Consider the following 17,582-nt stretch of genomic DNA (forward strand, 5'->3'; position numbering starts at 1 on the left):
TAGATTCTAGATATGTACATATATATATTTGGCATTTAACACACACCTTTGTTTTCTCTTAAACCACTCACTCAAGCGCGTTTCACGGAAATGCGCAAACACTTTTACTCTGCCAATTTATATACGAAACACTTCGCCGGTGTGAACCGACTCTCAAATCGCTACGTTGGATAGTAAGTTTCGATTTTTCCACTAATTTTAAAACTTTTTACACGTCGATTGTTACCCTTGGTTGTAAATAAATATTTTTTGTTTGACTTCAGGTTCTAAGGCTTCTTTGTAAAAATCTATACTTTCGCATTTACTTACTCGTATTTGTGAATCGTTGAATTTGCCAATTCATTGAACAAATTGATACACTCACCATTTGTGAGTTATTTGAGAACACAAACTCCGCTAACTCGCTTATCTATGGATACTTTAGAGATATTTAATTTAAATTCTAATTTCCAGACATTCTACACACTCGGAGATTTAATAGTTCTATTGCGAACGAACAAAACTTGTGAGAGCGACCAACCGCCGATGAGCGTCGACAGATATGTATGGAATATTACTAAGCTTCTACTCAATGCTTATTATGTGAATGTACATTAGGGTGCACCACCCTCCATACCAACGGTACTGTTTTTCCATAGAAATTATAAAACTTTTACATTTTAAGACTCACTAAAATATTTCGGAAAAATACCTTCAAAAATCGAGTTTTTTATGTGTAAATAAATTTAACTTTTAAAGCAAGGTTTTCCAAAAAAACTTCCCCAGATGATAGCAGAGTTTAAGCTTATAATGTCTGCATAAGAATGTTTAAAATGTGTGAAGGTGAAAAAATTTATTTTATTTATTTATTTCTTTGTAAGAGTAATAATAATTGCTTATTATTATTAATTCAACCAGAGGGCTGGCTGCTAAGGCCTTCGGCTCGCGGTGTCCACTTATAAGGGTGTATTAGAGATAATTTACATTTATGCAGTATGTACAACTTGGTGATGCATATGTCGGATGAAAAGTAACAATAAATTGATATATTTTTATAGACTTGCACTATATCCAAATTATATGTGCCCATATGCGGTTGTGAAATAGTGCGGCTTTTTTTTTTTTAATTAAAAAATGCATATCGACCTATCGGGAATTGTACATATAAACAAGATTCTAAACCAGCTAAGCAAAAACTCATCACAGATTACATCAGAAATGCTAACCCTACAAGTATGGAACCGCCTGCATAACCATCTAGATCAGACGTGTACATTTCCTCAAGTGACGAAAGTGATTTTACGCCAAATCCTAAACGAATGCGCAACATGCGGGTATTGTCTGATTCTATTTCTGACGTAAATTTATTTTTCGATTCTGACGTTTCTTAAATAAAGATATAATTTTCAAAAATACAATATTTTGTTTATGCGATTTTATTTATTATTACTTATTATTATTATATTTACGTATCTATAGTTATAATATGGGACTAGTGGCCTTTTTTTATGCGATTTTATTACATTATTTCAGATTTATGCGGTTCTTAGCACTTTTGAAACGTATCTATAGTTTTTCTCCGGCTCGGTCTCCATGATAACTCACACAGTTTTTAAAATTTTTTGATGCGGTTTTTTTAAATATTCGAATGTGTCTGTTGAGCAGAATTTTTGATATTTTTATTAAAAAATTGTATAAACATAATTAAAGTGCGTAAAACGCATACTTTTTTTAAAATGCCGTAAATTGCAAAATTTTTCGGAATTTAAATATCCGGCTATAACTATAACTTTATTTTCCAAGAATTTTTTTTACTTTTTACAGATCCATCAACATTTCAAGGAGAAATGATGCAGATCGTGGAGTAACTTTTTTTCATTGTATAATACTTTGGGTCACGTAATTTTTTATATACTAATTTTTGTAAAGAAAAATTAAAATAATTAATATATTTTTAAAAAGTGTAAGTACTAATAAACAATGCATACAATTTTTTTATATTTATTTCTATTGTTATCCCTTCTAAAAACATTTTTTTTTTAGCGCATTTTTGGCGCTGCTGGACGTACATATGTAACCCCTTGGCTGAATGTCCTATAAATGATTTAAAGCTATAAAGAACTATGAGTTTTATTTGAAACAATAACTTTAGTGAAATAATTCATCAACACTGTATTCCATATAATGTTGAAATTACATCCGTCATCTAATGGTTCATTTTTCACGATATTGTAAAAGTTACATTGAAAATTTAGTTTAAAATAATGTGGTGTATAATAACTGATGAAATATTTTTTTTTTTAATTTTGACTTAGATCACTTCCATAATTATGAGCACATATATATATGTATATATAATTGGCGCGTACACCCTTTTTGGGTGTTTGGCCGAGCTCCTCCATCCTATATGAGCACATATACAAAGAAAAAATTTTGAGTACAGCAAAGAAATACTACCACATAATCTGACACTGAAAGTACTGCGAAAAAATATATTCTATGCTGAATCGCTTAATAAAATAGGAATCGAATTCAATAAATAAACCCAAATGTTTGGAAAGGAAAAAAAACAAACACCTGTAATTATGAGGAATAATACTTATACTATTCGAGATAGGAAGAGGGAACGGTGCCACAAAAGCGCAGAAAGAATATATAAAATTTTGATTCAAACATGGGAAAACTTACTTCAAGAATAAAATTGGTAGACACAAGACATTCGTAATATTTAAAGCAAGATGCAATCTTTTGAAATTATTAATTAATAATAATAATTTTATTAAATTAAAATAATAATTGTGCACTTTGCAATCTAACTGAAAAATAAGACGTTGATCATTTTATTGGAAGTTGCCTTTTTAACACACTTCTTATAGCTCGGGTTGTATGTATGTATGTATGTAACGGAATCTTTGAGCTTAATTTTCACTGGCTTCTAAAAATCTGATCGACTTTGAACACACAACATAGATTTCTAGATGGGAAACTCTTTTTCTCGTGAGAGCGCTGAAAAATGTGCATTTTTTATAACATTTGCCAATATTGCCACACCTGGGATGCATTTTGCTTCACTTTCATAACCCTCTGTACATATGTACATAGGTAGTTGCCAATAGAATGATTGTAATATTTACTATATCAAGCATCCCACGCTTTTAACTCTAATTTGAATTACTCTATTTGTATCTTAATTTTTGTTATAATTCTGTTCTGAGGTAGTTGACTATGACTGATCGTTCGATTTGCTATTACTTCATTATAGGTCTCTTTGTCATTAAAATTTATTTTCTACTTTTTAGTTCGATTAGCAATAAAAGCGTGTTTTTTAGTTTTTTTAAACTATTTTTTATTTTATCACAATTCCGAGTTGCAAAATTTCCAAAAAAAAAAAAAACAACTTTGACACTTTATGATGTAGTGAATGTGTTAACGGAAAAAAATGATGAGTCTTGAAAAAAGCTAGTTTCTTACTTAACTGGTGCTTTAAAGTATAAAGAATTAATTGTAAATGAATTTACGTGATATGAAGATATATCGCATATTTCAGCAGACGATATTTAAGGCCATTGCCGTGTATTCTTTATTTATTTGTTTCAAAATTATATTTATATTTTTTACTCTGTTAGCAAATATTGTGAATTTTAAACATAAATAAAGAGCTATTCTATTCTTAAAATTTTTTTAAAACAAATTTCATATATTTCTTATTTTTTATTATTCTTTATATTCTAAAAACTAGAAAAACGATTCCGTTTCGCTCACTCTTTACATTTGTTTCACCTTATCCGTGCTTAATTAATTTGGCACGCAATTTTGGAGGAAAAACTAGGTATTTTTGGCCCTTCCTTCCGCCTTGCGTTCACGAAAATAACCAAACGGTTATTTGCCAACATTATCGAAAAGAGCAAATAGTACCAAAGGTTATTCAAACACCTCTTTGGGATATTAAGAGATCTTCTCTTTCGTGATCAAATTACGGGCATTGGCTTTTCTCTTTTATCACCGCAACTGATTGATATCCATGTATGTGTGCGCTCGTAAATACACGCGGTGTACAGAGAACAGTGGAGCCTATTATAAATAATGAACTTGAATTTTATGAATATGATAAAATATTAATTTTAATTCAAATTTTCTAGTTATAATAATTTTAAGCTGCATATGTGAATATAAATTGGGATCGCTTGTTTCATCATCTAGACGTTTATAAGTGCTTAGAGATTTGCATTGCTTAAACTTCGAAATCAGAAAAATGAGTTTCTTCGTAAATTCCCAAAAAAGTAAAAATTCAGCTTTTTTCGATCTATATAAATAATGTGATAAGAAATTCGTCTGCTTGGATACCTTTTTGCACAAAAACAACGTTTTAAGCTTTGGAGAAAGTTTAAAATCGAATCCAAAAGCATTTTGGAATTTTGTACATTCGAAGAAATCTGTTTCTAATATACCGTCCTCTCTTTTCTTCGGCGACAAAACTACTAATTTAGTACTCCTGCTGATGGCACTAATCCATTTGGCGAGTTTCATAAGTAAAATTTTGCAGTGATGAAAATGCTTCCTTCGATATACAAACATCTATTGATTTTAGCAAATAAGTAATGCTTTGAAGACATTTTCAGTGGCATTATTCGACTTAAACCCTCCTCACTAGACCGAGTCGATTTGTGGGGAGGCAAAAAAATCGCCCATTGCTCTGTGAAAATCATATTCTAGGGATCAAAATAAGAAACTTTGCCGAAGGAACCATACCTCTAAAACGAATTCTGATGTCCCCCAATTTGGGTCGAATTTCAGTTTCTTTTCTCATGTAAAGGCCAAAAATGGTGATATTTTGAAATGATTGTATGGGGAACCCCCCAGGGAGGTTCCAGGTGGTGTGCCACTGGCATGGGTGGATCGGCCGTCCAAAGTTAGTGGGGGTCAGTCATACATTTGGACGCGATTGGAGCACTCTAAATGGGTCAAAGTGGGATTTTTCGTTCGACCCAAATTGGGGGACATCAGAATTCATTTTAGAGGTATGGTTCCTTCGGCAAAGTTTCTTATTTTGATCCCTAAAATACGATTTTCACAGAGCAATGAGCGATTTTTAAATCGAACCGCCCTACTCCTCACACACTGCTGTTAGGTTAGGTTTGGTCTACGGTTTTGTTCAATTAAGGTTAGGAGGGTTTTTATCGAATACTACCAAACTAAAAACTTTCAAACTTACAATGTAATTTTGAATGAATACAAAAAAGCCATTAAATATGCGAGACACAAGTTCTGGGAGGAGTACTGCGAATCCATTGAGTCCGTGAAGGATTCTGCCAGGCTAAGCAAGATCATTTCGAAGGACCACTCCTGCAGAACTCTTGTAAAAAGGGAAGAAGGGTACTGGGCTGAATCTGCAGAAGAATCTTTGACTATCTTGGTAATATAATCACTTTCCGGAAAATTCTATTACCCCACGTGACATTGTCGACACGAGTCGACAGGTAGGGATACTCGATGTCTCTCTGGTTTTAGAGACTGTGGAAAAACCTCTGGAGGCTGCTTTTAATGGCATTAGGGCGGAGACAATTATCAATGCTTGGCTGCAGGCAAGTTAATGCGCTGACAAGAGGGGCTAAAGTCACTATATTCGTGCGCAGATGGACACCGCAGGGTGGTGTCCTTTCGTCCTTACTTTAGCCAGTTGCTATTGATGAAGTTCTGAAAATGTTAAATGAGGGTAGGGGTAAGGTAGTAGCATGTGCCGATGACTTCATCCTAATGGTATCGGAACCGTTTCCCTCAATCACGGCTGAGATTTTGGAAAGGTTATACTGCCTGTACTCAGTCGCTGGGCTGCCACTTGCGGCCTCGGAGTCAACTCTGACAAAACGGTTTTGATTCTTTAGTTTACCCTCTGTTGTTAATCTTTAACAAGTCACTAACTTCGGCTACTTTTAGCGTAGCCTGGAAATTAACTTTCATTTCATAAATTTTCATGGGTGTAATAAAAATGATATTAGCAACTATAGGCATATTTCAAAGCTTTCCGCCGCGACAAAACCTTTTGAATGCATATCGAGGACAGATTACTTTTTGCTGTCAAAAACATGGTGTTTCCGGAGCAGCATGGCTTCTTTCCGAACAGCTCAACAGTGTCTAATTTATTTGTCTTTTCGGATGATTGCATCGCTGCCTTCCAATCACGGTTCCAGGTTGACACCGTTTATACCGACTTCTCTACGGCTTTTCGGGTAGGGTTTCCCATGTAATAACAATTAAAAAATTAGCCTGTATTAGCTTCCACTCAGCCTTCTAGGGGTGGATCTCATCTTACTTGCTCGTCGCTTTTATCGACGTGGTAATATCGCTAGGTGATATATGCACACATTTCAAAGAGATGCTTCTAATTAAATTATCAAAAGTCGCAAAATGTTGTCTTATATATTAGATATTTGAGTTATTTGAAGCTTTAAAGCGCTTAAAACTCTTAAAGCTTATAAGTTCTTGAATCAGATTTGCTATTTGGCTAACTTTCATGTGTTTTAATCGACTTCCATAAATTTTCGACAGATGTCAAAGTAAAGTGAAAGTTCATTAGGCTTATTGGAGAATTGTAGCGAATTTTTGAAACTAATTTGAAGCTTGCAAAATTAGAAACCATAGCTAAGCTATTTGTTATATGAAGAAAATGAGCAACACCGCAGGGAGAAAAAATTATAGAAAATCAACGAAACGCTTTAGCAACTTCAAACTTGCAGTACTAAAATTTAATCCCTACTAATATTATAAATGTGAATGTAAGTTTGTTTGTTACGCTTTCACGCCAAAACTACTTAACCAATTATTATGAAACTTTGTACACATATTTTTGGAGGTGTTAGAAGTAACATAGGATACTTCTTATTAAAAAAAATTATTTTTTTTGAAAAAATTGTTTGTCAAAAAATCTCAAAATTTCAGCTGTTTGAAATTTTTCTATATTTATTGTTTTTTTATTAAACAGTTTTATTTAGCTTGCCCAGTTTATTTATTTTTTTTGTTTGGGTCAAATTTATATTAGTAATTGGAATTTTACACTTTTCTTGATGATCTGATATTTGGTATTCTTCTGTTATTTTTATATTTTTATATAAAATATATACAATAAAATTTTGATTTTTTAGGTTTGGTGTCATTTTTGTGGTTAGATGTCACTTGATTATTTTAAATCTTACCACTGATTTTAATTCTTACTCTGTTCTTCTTTCCGGAAACGGAAATCTGATCTATCTAGATAGGATTTTATCTCCTCCTAAGACCATGCTGACTGCCTTTTTCCACCTTTGCCAGAATGATACTTTTGCAAGGACATTATTGTACTCTGAGGCTCCCCGTTATTAAACATGGAACACCTCAAAAAAAGAGTGGCATCGTCGTGTTCAAGGTACACCTGTGGAAAATCAACCTAGGGTTAAAGCATCGGATGCTCTTGGTCGTGTCTATACTGTACATGTTACAAATTTCGAATGCTTTTGTCTGCGTATATTATTGCATCATCTTAGAAGTCCAACTAGCTTTACAGAACTTAAAATTGTCAATGGTCAGGAATGTCAAACATACAGAGAAGCATGCGAATCTCGGCGATTGTTAGAAAATGATAATCATTGGGACGAAACTATGGAGGAAGCGGTACAATGTCGATCACCAGATAAAATCAGGGAACTTTATGCTACGCTTTTATCTTCTTGCGGTCTTTCTAATCCTCAAACTCTTTGGGATAAGTACAAAGAATAGATACATGTCCGAAGATATTTTACATCAACTGCAGCGGGTACATACAGATATGACTTTTAATGAAGATATCTACAACGAAACGCTAATTATAATCGAAAATAAGGTTTTTACAATGCTTGGAAAAAAATTGAATGATTTTGGAATGCAAAGCCCTCGACGAAACAATACAGATGACTTTAATAATGAAATTGCTCGAGAGCTAGATTATGATTTTATAGCACTGCAACATCAAGTAACAGAATTAGTCCCTCAATTAATTCCAGAGCAAAATCATGTTTTCCACCAAGTTTTACGTAAAATAGACTCCGGCAATGGTGGACTCTTCTTTCTCGACGCACCAGGAGGAACCGGAAAGACGTTCTTGCTTAACCTATTATTAATGTCCGTCAGAAAAGACAAACAAATAGCAGTTGCTGTAGCTTCTTCGGGTATTGCCGCGACGCTATTAAACGGCGGCCGTACAGCACATTCTGTTTTAAAATTACCATTAAATCTGGCACAGGAAGATTTGTAATTTCAGTAAAAATAGTTCGCGAGGTAGGATGCTGCGAGAATGTAAGCTTTTAGTGTGGGATGAAAGTACAATGTCTCACAAGAAGGCTATAGAAGCTTTAAACTGGACTCTCCAGGACTTGCGAGATAGTTCAGATATAATGGGAGGAATGGTAGTTTTATTGGTTGGTGATTTCCGACAAACCCTCCCAGTCATTCAGAGAGGGACACCAGCAGATAAAATTCAAGCATGTATTAAATCATCATGCTTATGGTCGAAAGTTGAAAAACTCAGCCTGAAAACGAATATGAGAGTTCATCTTCATAATGACGTGGACTCGGGACTTTATGCAGAAATGTTGTTGAAAATTGGTGATGGTTGTTTAGACGTTGACAAAGAAGGTTATATATCACTATCAAGAGAATTTTGCAATTTAGTAGAAAATGATGTGGATCTCATCGCTCATGTTTTTCCGGAATTGCAACAAAATTTGAGTTGTGATCAGTGGTTGTGCGCAAGAGCAATATTAAATGAAATAGTTTCTATTGAATTAATTGAAGTAGTTTCTAGGATCAACACCGACATTTTTAAAGAGGTGCAAAGAGAAATGGAGGAATATTTGTCAATGGATACAATTATGGATACGGAACTAAGTACTTCATATCCTATGGAATTTTTAAACTCACTTGAACTGTCGAGTGTACCGTCACATAAAATTCAATTAAAATTGAATGTACCAGTGATGCTTATGCGAAATATAAATGCTCCTCTGCTATGTAATGGAACAAGACTTCGGATAACAAAATTGGGGCAAAATATACTTGGTGCTACTATTTGAACAGGTATGGGTAAGGGAAAAAGTGTCGCATTCCAATTATTCCCACTGACCTTCCATTCCAATTCAAAAGGGTCCAGTTTCCCGTCAAGCTTAGCTTTGCTGTTAGCATAAACAAAGTACAAGGGCAGACATTGCAGGTAGCGGGAGTGCATTTAGAAAAGCCATGCTTCTCTCACGGTCAACTATATGTAGCATGTTCGCGAGTGTCTAATGCCCGGAATTTACACATATTTACAAAAGACGGAAAAACTTATAATATAGTCTACAAAAATATAAATTAATACTCTCTATTATATCTTTTTGAATTATAAGAATTTAAAATTATTTATTTTTGTTACAGTGAAATATATTTTAACATTTGTTGTTGTAATTAAATAAAGCATATTTTAAGTTTTTGAAACTGATTGTATGTAGTAATTTTTAAATACTAAATCACATTGAAATGTAATGATCTTTGATATTTATTTAAGGGCTTCAACGTGAGCGAAGCCGCGGGTAACAGCTAGTAAACTATAATATTTCTCTAGAAATTTTATTGAAAAACTATGGGATTATGGTGAAAAGTTTGCGACTACCACTATCTTATTACTATTCTCGTTGCCAACTAATTAGCCTTCCCACACTTGAGAACAGAAGATCCATTTTAATGTGCTCATTCGTAATTAACATCATAACTGGCTCACTTAATTGTTCCTTTCGTTTAGAAAAGATTACTTTTAATATTCTCTCTAGAATTCTTCGCCATTCGGAACTCTCAAAAAATGTTTTTTAAGAAGTAGTTATGGTGTCAACGCTCCCATATCTAGAATCTGTGCACAATTAAACTTAGTCTTCGGTGCTTTATACCTTCTACTCAAATATGAACGAGACGTTATCAATAAAACGGTCCGCGGATGACATATGGCAAAAATAAATTTTTTGTTTTTTGGTAGGACTGTCATAAGTTTACATGGCAAATTTCAGCGTGATATGTCACATAGTTTGTTTTCTGTGCTACTGTAAACAAGTCAAGCTCGAGTGTGTTCTTCGAATTTAACGATGGAAATTCAAGTTGAACAAAGAATTTGTTTGAAATTTTGTTATTCCAACAAAATTTCGGCTTTAGACGCGTTAAAAATGTTGCAGACAACATATGGGGACTCTGCTCTATCGCGTGCACGTGTTTTCCAGTGGTACAAATCGTCCAAAGAGGGCCGTACATGAACCCAAAAAACCACGCCAAAATCGCTCAAAAATTATGGTTATGCTGACTGGTTTTTTCGATTACGAAGGTGTGGTGCACTCGGAGTTCCTTCCGCAAGGCCGATCGGTTACCGCTGAATATTATTTAGACGTTTTAAAGCGTTTGCGCGAGAACATTCGTCTTAAAAGGAAGTAATTGTGGGACAACAAGTCATGGTTCTTGCATCACGATAATGCACCAGCTCACACATCACGTCTTGTTCGCGATTATTTGAACAAAAATAATGTCAATATCGTTCCGCAAGCACCGTATTCGCCTGATATGGCTCCATGTGACTTTTTCCTGTTTCCCAAGCTCAAGTTGCCGCTCCGTGGAAAAAATTTTGAGACAATTGAAGTCATAAAAGAGAATTCGAAGAACACACTCGAGCTTGACTTGTTTACAGTAGCACAGAAAACAAACTATGTGACATATCACGCTGAAATTTGCCATGTAAGCTTATAACAGTCCTACCAAAAAACGGAAAATTTATTTTTGCCATATGTCATCCGCGGACCGTTTTATTGATAACGTCTCGTTCATATTTGAGTAGAAGTTACAGGGTGGCTGATGAATTTTGCTACATTAAGAAACTCAAATAACTTTTTTTTTAGTGTATGGAATTCATTTATTTTTTTGAAGTGAAACTTCTTTTGTCTCGAAGGATGAAACGCTGTGAGGAGTAAAACCATAGCGTTTCATCGATATGTGACGCTACGCCAGCGCCATCTGTTAAAAGCGTGGCGTGGATGAAACGCTGTGAGGAGTAAAACTACGCTAAACTACGTAAAACTCACGCTATGCCAGCGCCATCTGTTAAAAGACTGGCGTGGCGTGTCGTCTTATCGAATGTAATTTGTAAATATGACATTTGATTGATGGCCGCCGTAGCCGAGTGGGTTGGTGCGTGATCACCATTCGGAATTCACAGAGAGGTCGTTGGTTCGAATCTCGGTGAAAGCAAAATTAATGAAAACATTTTTCTAATAGCGGTCGCCCCTCGGCAGGCAATGGCAAACCTCCGAGTGTATTTCTGCTCATAAACATATCATAAAACAAAATGAAATAAATGTATAAAAAAAAAAAAAAAAAAAATTTTCTTGTGATTCGAACCAAGGATTTCGGATCGGAAGCCCACATTGCTAGCCGCTGGGCTATCGCGCTGTGCTGTCGCCGCAAAATAATGTATCATAAATCTGTTTACCATACCAAAGACCATACACTTTGCGAACGCATTTCGGTGGAAACAGTTGACAGTTATCCCAAACACAATATTATTAGTAACGCGAGACGCGTCATAGAGTGTGTGTGTAGTTTTGAGCAAATCTTACAAACATATTTTGTTTTGTTGATTGATTTCTGTTAAATATGGCATCAAATCAACAAAAACGGAAACCGAAAACAGGTGCTGAACGGCAACGTGAGTATTTGGAGCGTAAAAATTAAGAGCTACTGTTGAACACCGTGACAGTGAATCCTCCGGTTGTACGATAAGTGATAATTTGTAGTACCAACAACAAGATGCGGAACTACCATTGATGCAGTATTTCATCGATACCTTGATAGATTAGAATGTAGATCATTTTTTACGTATTTCAGTTACCATAAAGCCCTTGTTTCATTTTTGGAAAACGAATCCAATAATGATAATGACAATGCCGAGAACCAAATGTAATTGAGTACAATAAATTCATTTCTTTTTATATTAAAATAAATAAATAATTCTGTTTAATAAAATTCCATTCCATGCTTTCCATGACTTCTGCATGCATTATATTGAAATAATAGTTAAATTATTGATTTGTTGATAAAAGAAGTTTCACTTCAATCGTGCGGGTTCCGTGAACTACCACACACTTTCTTTTTTTTAGTTGAAGGTCATTAAATTTTATTAAATGTGCCTTAACTAGTTTTAAAAATAATTGAATTTAAATGCCCCCCATGCTCGTTGACACAAGTGCGACATCTTAGTAAAAAGTTGTTCATTGCTGCTTTGAGAGTTGCGACAGGAATAGCCACAATTGTTGCCCGAATGGATTGTTTTAGTTCATCCAAATTTGTTGGCTTTGTTTTATAAACTTCTTGTTTACATAAACCCCACAAGAAAAAGTCAGGTGCAGTAAGGTCAGGCGACCTGGGGGGCCAACGAAATTCGGAGTTTCTTGAAATCAGTTTATTGGGAAATTTTCGTCCCAACTCTGTCATAACAGTCTGGGCTATGTGAGACGTTGCCCCATCTTGTTGAAACCTCACAGAGTTGAAAGGAATTCTCTTTCGGCGTAGTTCTGGATAGAAAAATTCTTTCAGCATTTTCAAATAACGGTCTCCAGTAACCGTAACGGTGTGACCATTTTCTTCAAAAAAATAAGGCCCGACAATACAGCGTGAAGAAACCGCACACCACACTGTCACGCGAAGAGGATGCGATTCCGTCTCGTGGAGTATCTGTGGGTTAGAAGTACTCCATATTCGACAATTTTGTTTGTTCACATTGCCGTTTAAATCGAAATGGGCCTCATCAGACATGAAAAGGCAGTTTAACATGTTTTGGTCTTCTTCCACCATTTGCAGGATCTTCTGGCAAAATTCCAAGCGAATCGGCAAGTCTGCTGCATTCAGTTTGTTAACCATTTGAATTTTGTAGGGAAATAAGTCTAAATCTTTGTGCATTATTGTTTGCAAAGACTGTCGGCTGACACCAAGTTGAGCAGATAAGCTTCTTGTTGAAACCCTTGGATTGCTTTGTATAGCTGCAGCTACAGCAGCGATCGTTTCCTCCGTCCGAACTGGTGGGTTTCGATGATAAGGCCTTCTTGCGACTGTTCCTTGCTCAGCAAAATTATTCACCAGTCTCATTATGGTCCATCTGCTCGGGGGATCGCCGCCAAACATCCGCCTGTACTCTCTCTGTACCAAAACTACGGACTCCAGTGCGTGATAGCGGCGGACTATCCAAATTCTTGTTTGCGTGTCCCAGTTATCCATTTTAATAAATTTTAAAGATCAATCTGCAAATTAAAACAAAAATGGAACAGATAACTTAAAAAGAAAACAAGTTATTCAATTTTTTTTTGGTAGCGCCTTTCATCAGCCACCCTGTATTTCGATTTCACGCAATCAAGTCCTACTTTAGTTAAATATTTACGCATGTTTTTCGGTGCACATTATTTTAAGTAGTTTATCTTAGCTCATGTATTTAATATTTGCCCTTATTTTAGGATTGAGCCACTCTCAGATTAATGTTAGCTTCGTAGTTGGAAAGAATATTTTAAATTCCAAGACTGAAAATAAATATAAGTAAACTAGCAAACCCGGCCCGCTTCGCTGGGCAAAGACACGGCGGGTCCACGTTTTGGCATACATTTCGAAACCCTAGTCATCAATAGGTATGAAAATTACCCCGTATTAAAGCACTTATCAACAGCTTTCATTTGATACCCATATTGTACATACACAACCAAAGGTTACCCGGGTCCACGTTTTGACCTATATCGCGAGACCCCAGTCACGGAGCGGCATGAAAAATACTCTGTACTAAAGCATTCACCAACAGCCTCAATTTGATACCCATATTGTACATACACATCCAAAGATTACCCGGGTCCACGTTTTGACCTATATCTCGAGCCCTATCCACCAATAGGTATCCAAACTATACGGAAACCATCTTCAATACCTTCTTAACAATGTGTGTAAGTTTGGTTTAATTCGGTGCAAAGTCACGGCCGGTTAGCGAACACACACAAAAAGTTGACTTTATTTTATTTTATTTATTATTTTCTAGTCTGTGGTGTTCTTGTAATCTTAATTTATGAATAATTTTTGTATAAAAATCGAAACTTGGATTTATGTATATAGTATTTGTTAAGCAATGACCAATGGTAGGTAGCTGAAATGGGTGAAGTAGCAGCAAGTAGCATTTAAGCGCCATTTTGATACCATTTTGAGACTTCCGACGGGCAGATAATTACAGCCAACCAGAGCTGTTGTTGTAACGGAAAAGGTCGATGGGATTAGGTTGGTGCATAGTCCCAGGCTTTCGAACAAAGTAGCACCGTTTGATCTTAATCGTCTAGCTGCCAAACCCGGACATTTAAAGAGAAAGTACTCAACATTATTCTTCTCTGAAAGGTCCCTTCTCCGATGGGGAACAATGAGGCAAACTTCAATAAAAAAATAACGAATATTCCTAGATTGTCCACTGTTGGCCACCCTGAGATTCATAATCTTAAGTGATGTCGCATGGGCAATTCGACCCAGACTCCCTTAAACCAATGCGAACTTTTCAAAAATTTGTTAAGATTTTCCCAGATTTCCACACAGTTGCGATCTTTTAACTCAATGAAAATTTGTCAACCTAAAGGAGCGCATCTTCGTTTGGATACAGCAAGTCAGTGTTATGTGATTCCGCAAGATAGTATTCTGGGACCGCTGTTTTTCGTTTTATTTTATCAATAATATTTGTTCTTGTCTCTCGTCAGCAAGATTTCTGCTTTATGCAGATTACTTTGAGATTTATTTGGTGATCACTAGTTCTCTTGATTCTGAATTGAGGCAAATTGTTTTAGATAATTTTAGTAACTGGTGCATCTACGAGGGGTGCCTTTTATATGTCGGGATTAGAGAACAAAAACAAATTTTAATCATCGAAAATCACTTTATTGTTTTTCAAAATATTCTCCATGAAGATCTATACACTTTTGCATGCGTTTGAACCAATTGTCGAAGCACTTTTGCCACTCTGAATGAGGTACCTCCAAAACATGCATTCTGAATGCCGCAACCGCTTCTTCAGGTGTCGAAAAACGTTGACCTCTCAGTTTGTTTTTTACGTACGGGAATAAAAAGAAGTCATTCGGTGCCAAGTCAGAACTATACGGCGGATGACCCATTGATTCGATGTTTTGGGTGCTCAAAAATGCAGTTGTTTGAGCCGATGTGTGAGAGCTCGCATTGTCCTGGTGAAGAGTGATCCGTCTTTGGCGATTGGTTTTCCTAATTTCTTGGAAGACAACTGACAACAAATGGTTGTGTACCACTCAGAATTTACTGTTCTGAGTTGTTCTAGTGGTACGGTTGCGACATGTCCAGTTTTTCCGAAAAAACAGGCGACCATTTGCTTGGAAGTGCTTCGTGCGCGAACAACTTTTGTTGGAATTGGCTCATCTTGAAACACCCATACAGTCGACTGCTGTTTACTTTCGGGCTCATACGCGTAAATCCATGATTCATCACCTGTCACGATGTCCGATGTCATAGACGTGTTTCGAAGCCCCGCGATCGTATTTTTTGAGCATTTCCTTCGACCAATCGACACGAGTCCATGCAATGTTGCTGAGTTAATCCACGTCGAAAGTTGTAAAAAATAATCGCACGAAAATGTTCACGATTTAATTCCATTTTTGGACCGAGATGAATCTTTTAAGTTACTGTAAACAACACAAATAGCGCTGGTATTTCAAAACGTTCTGAGTACGTAAAAGCCAAAAAATGTCAAACTTTGCGATACAGCTGTCAGTTGGCAGATTGCAACACCAGGGTTGTCAAATCCCGACATATAAAAGGCACCCCTCGTATACAAATCGCCATATTTGTTTACCTTTAAATACAATTGATTTTAATGTTGTAAACATAAATATTATTAATATATGAAAAACATTGTGTTGACGTAGTTCTACTTGACTTCAAAAGTATTCACACAAATATATGCATCTTTACATCTGAGTTCAATACTTGATTTGGTTCGGTGAGAACGTCGCCGTATCTGGATTGTTCAATCTCCTACATAAAAATGCGCAAATGTATGCATGTATGTGTAGTAATGTACGAGTATGTGCAATATCTCATATCAGTGCAAGCTGCTCAATTAGCCAGTACAATGATTTTTTAATAGCAAAATGAATAAATTTAAATAAATAACAACAGGGAAAACAAGAAATGTTTACACGTAATAAAAGTTAAATTGTAGCTTGAATTCAGATTCTCGTGAGAAAAGTGTTTGAAAAACGGTAGGAGGACAAGTTTGTGACAGTGGTGAATATCTTGAGAGAGCCTTAACCTGAGTATCGGTTAGCAAAATGCTGGTGGGATCGTGTGGGCTTTGAAGCTGTCTTTCTGCTACAGGCAGCACTCGTTTGTCACCATACATATACCACAGTTAAGGGGTTACATGGGTTTCGACGGATAAAAAATGGCCTATTTTCAATATTTTTTTTCTGTGTAAAAAATTATTTATTTAATTCAAACTTTCTTCTGTCTTATAGATACATATTTAAAGAATAATTTCTGAAGATTTCAAAAAAAAAAAATTAAAACTCCTCCATTGTGACGTCATTTCCGGTGACCCCTCGAAAAAAAGGTGCGTCCGCGTTGTCAGCATAACTCCTGACAGGATTATCGAAAATAAAAAAAAGTAAAATAAGTGTTTTAGTTAAGACTATAAACTCGTGCTTGAACGAATGAAAGAAAATAAAAGTAAAAATTGGAATTTTGGCAGACATTTTTGCAAAAAAATGAAAATTTCGGTCAAATTTGTTTGACATTTTGTTTTTTTTTAAATAGTTGTAATTGAAAAAAAAATCCTTCATTCAAGCACGAGTAAATTGTATCTCGAACACCTGTGTAAAATTTCATCAAGATCGGTTGAGTAGTTTTCGAGAAAATTTGACAACCGACTTTGAAAACACGGTTCCGAGAAAAACGCGTTTAAAGTTTTGAGTAACAAGTGGCTTGGAGCGCATACCTTCCAAAGGCTGTATCTCCGAAACTATTATTCGGATCGACTTGAAATTTTTGGATAATATTCTTGAGATATTGTAGAAATGAATATGCCAAAAACAATCGATTTTTTGAAACCACGAAACCCATGTAACCCCTTAATAAATTATGTTCTTCTTCTTCTTAATTGGCGCTATAACCGCTTACGCACATCCTCTGGGTAGCTTCCGAACACCCGTTCGGGAGTGAGCTAACGTGAGAAGGCGAAACATTCCAGGATAGCTGGTTGTGCGCTGGGTTTGGGACCCGCTACTTAAAAATCCCCCCAATGAAAAGATTAAAAAAGCCTCGGATGAGTAATTTATGTTAGAATATTTATAAATAAATTGCATTTAAAAGTTTTTATTTGCAGGAGCTCACAGGCGCCCAAGTGCAGCGGGAGGTATGTTGAAGAGCTAAGTGGTACAACTGTAGTGATTTTTAGAAACGAAGGCAAGAATGTGTGTGTTTCTACCGTTGTCATATGTGGTTCTTCGGACGGAAAACCGTAATTGAATTGTCTTCGCTAAACTTTTTTGCAACAC

General features: G+C 35.6%; 1 protein-coding gene across 3 annotated transcripts in view; it reads right to left on the bottom strand.

Annotated features, from left to right (window-relative positions):
- The window catches only part of LOC129238847 (phospholipase ABHD3-like), a 43,051-nt gene extending 42,476 nt beyond the window's left edge, over nt 1-575 (bottom strand). The window contains exon 1 of one of the 3 annotated variants that reach the window (XM_054874062.1): nt 365-575. The gene's annotated coding sequence lies outside the window, so the exon portion shown is untranslated. Of the gene's footprint in view, nt 1-46; nt 248-309 lie in introns of those variants that run through there. The other 2 variants (XM_054874059.1, XM_054874061.1) reach the window with 2 other exon arrangements.
- Between the last annotated feature and the right edge of the window lie 17,007 nt (nt 576-17,582).

The sequence above is a fragment of the Anastrepha obliqua genome, chromosome 2, assembly GCF_027943255.1.
Source record: "Anastrepha obliqua isolate idAnaObli1 chromosome 2, idAnaObli1_1.0, whole genome shotgun sequence".
In the NCBI taxonomy this organism is placed as follows: domain Eukaryota; kingdom Metazoa; phylum Arthropoda; class Insecta; order Diptera; family Tephritidae; genus Anastrepha; species Anastrepha obliqua.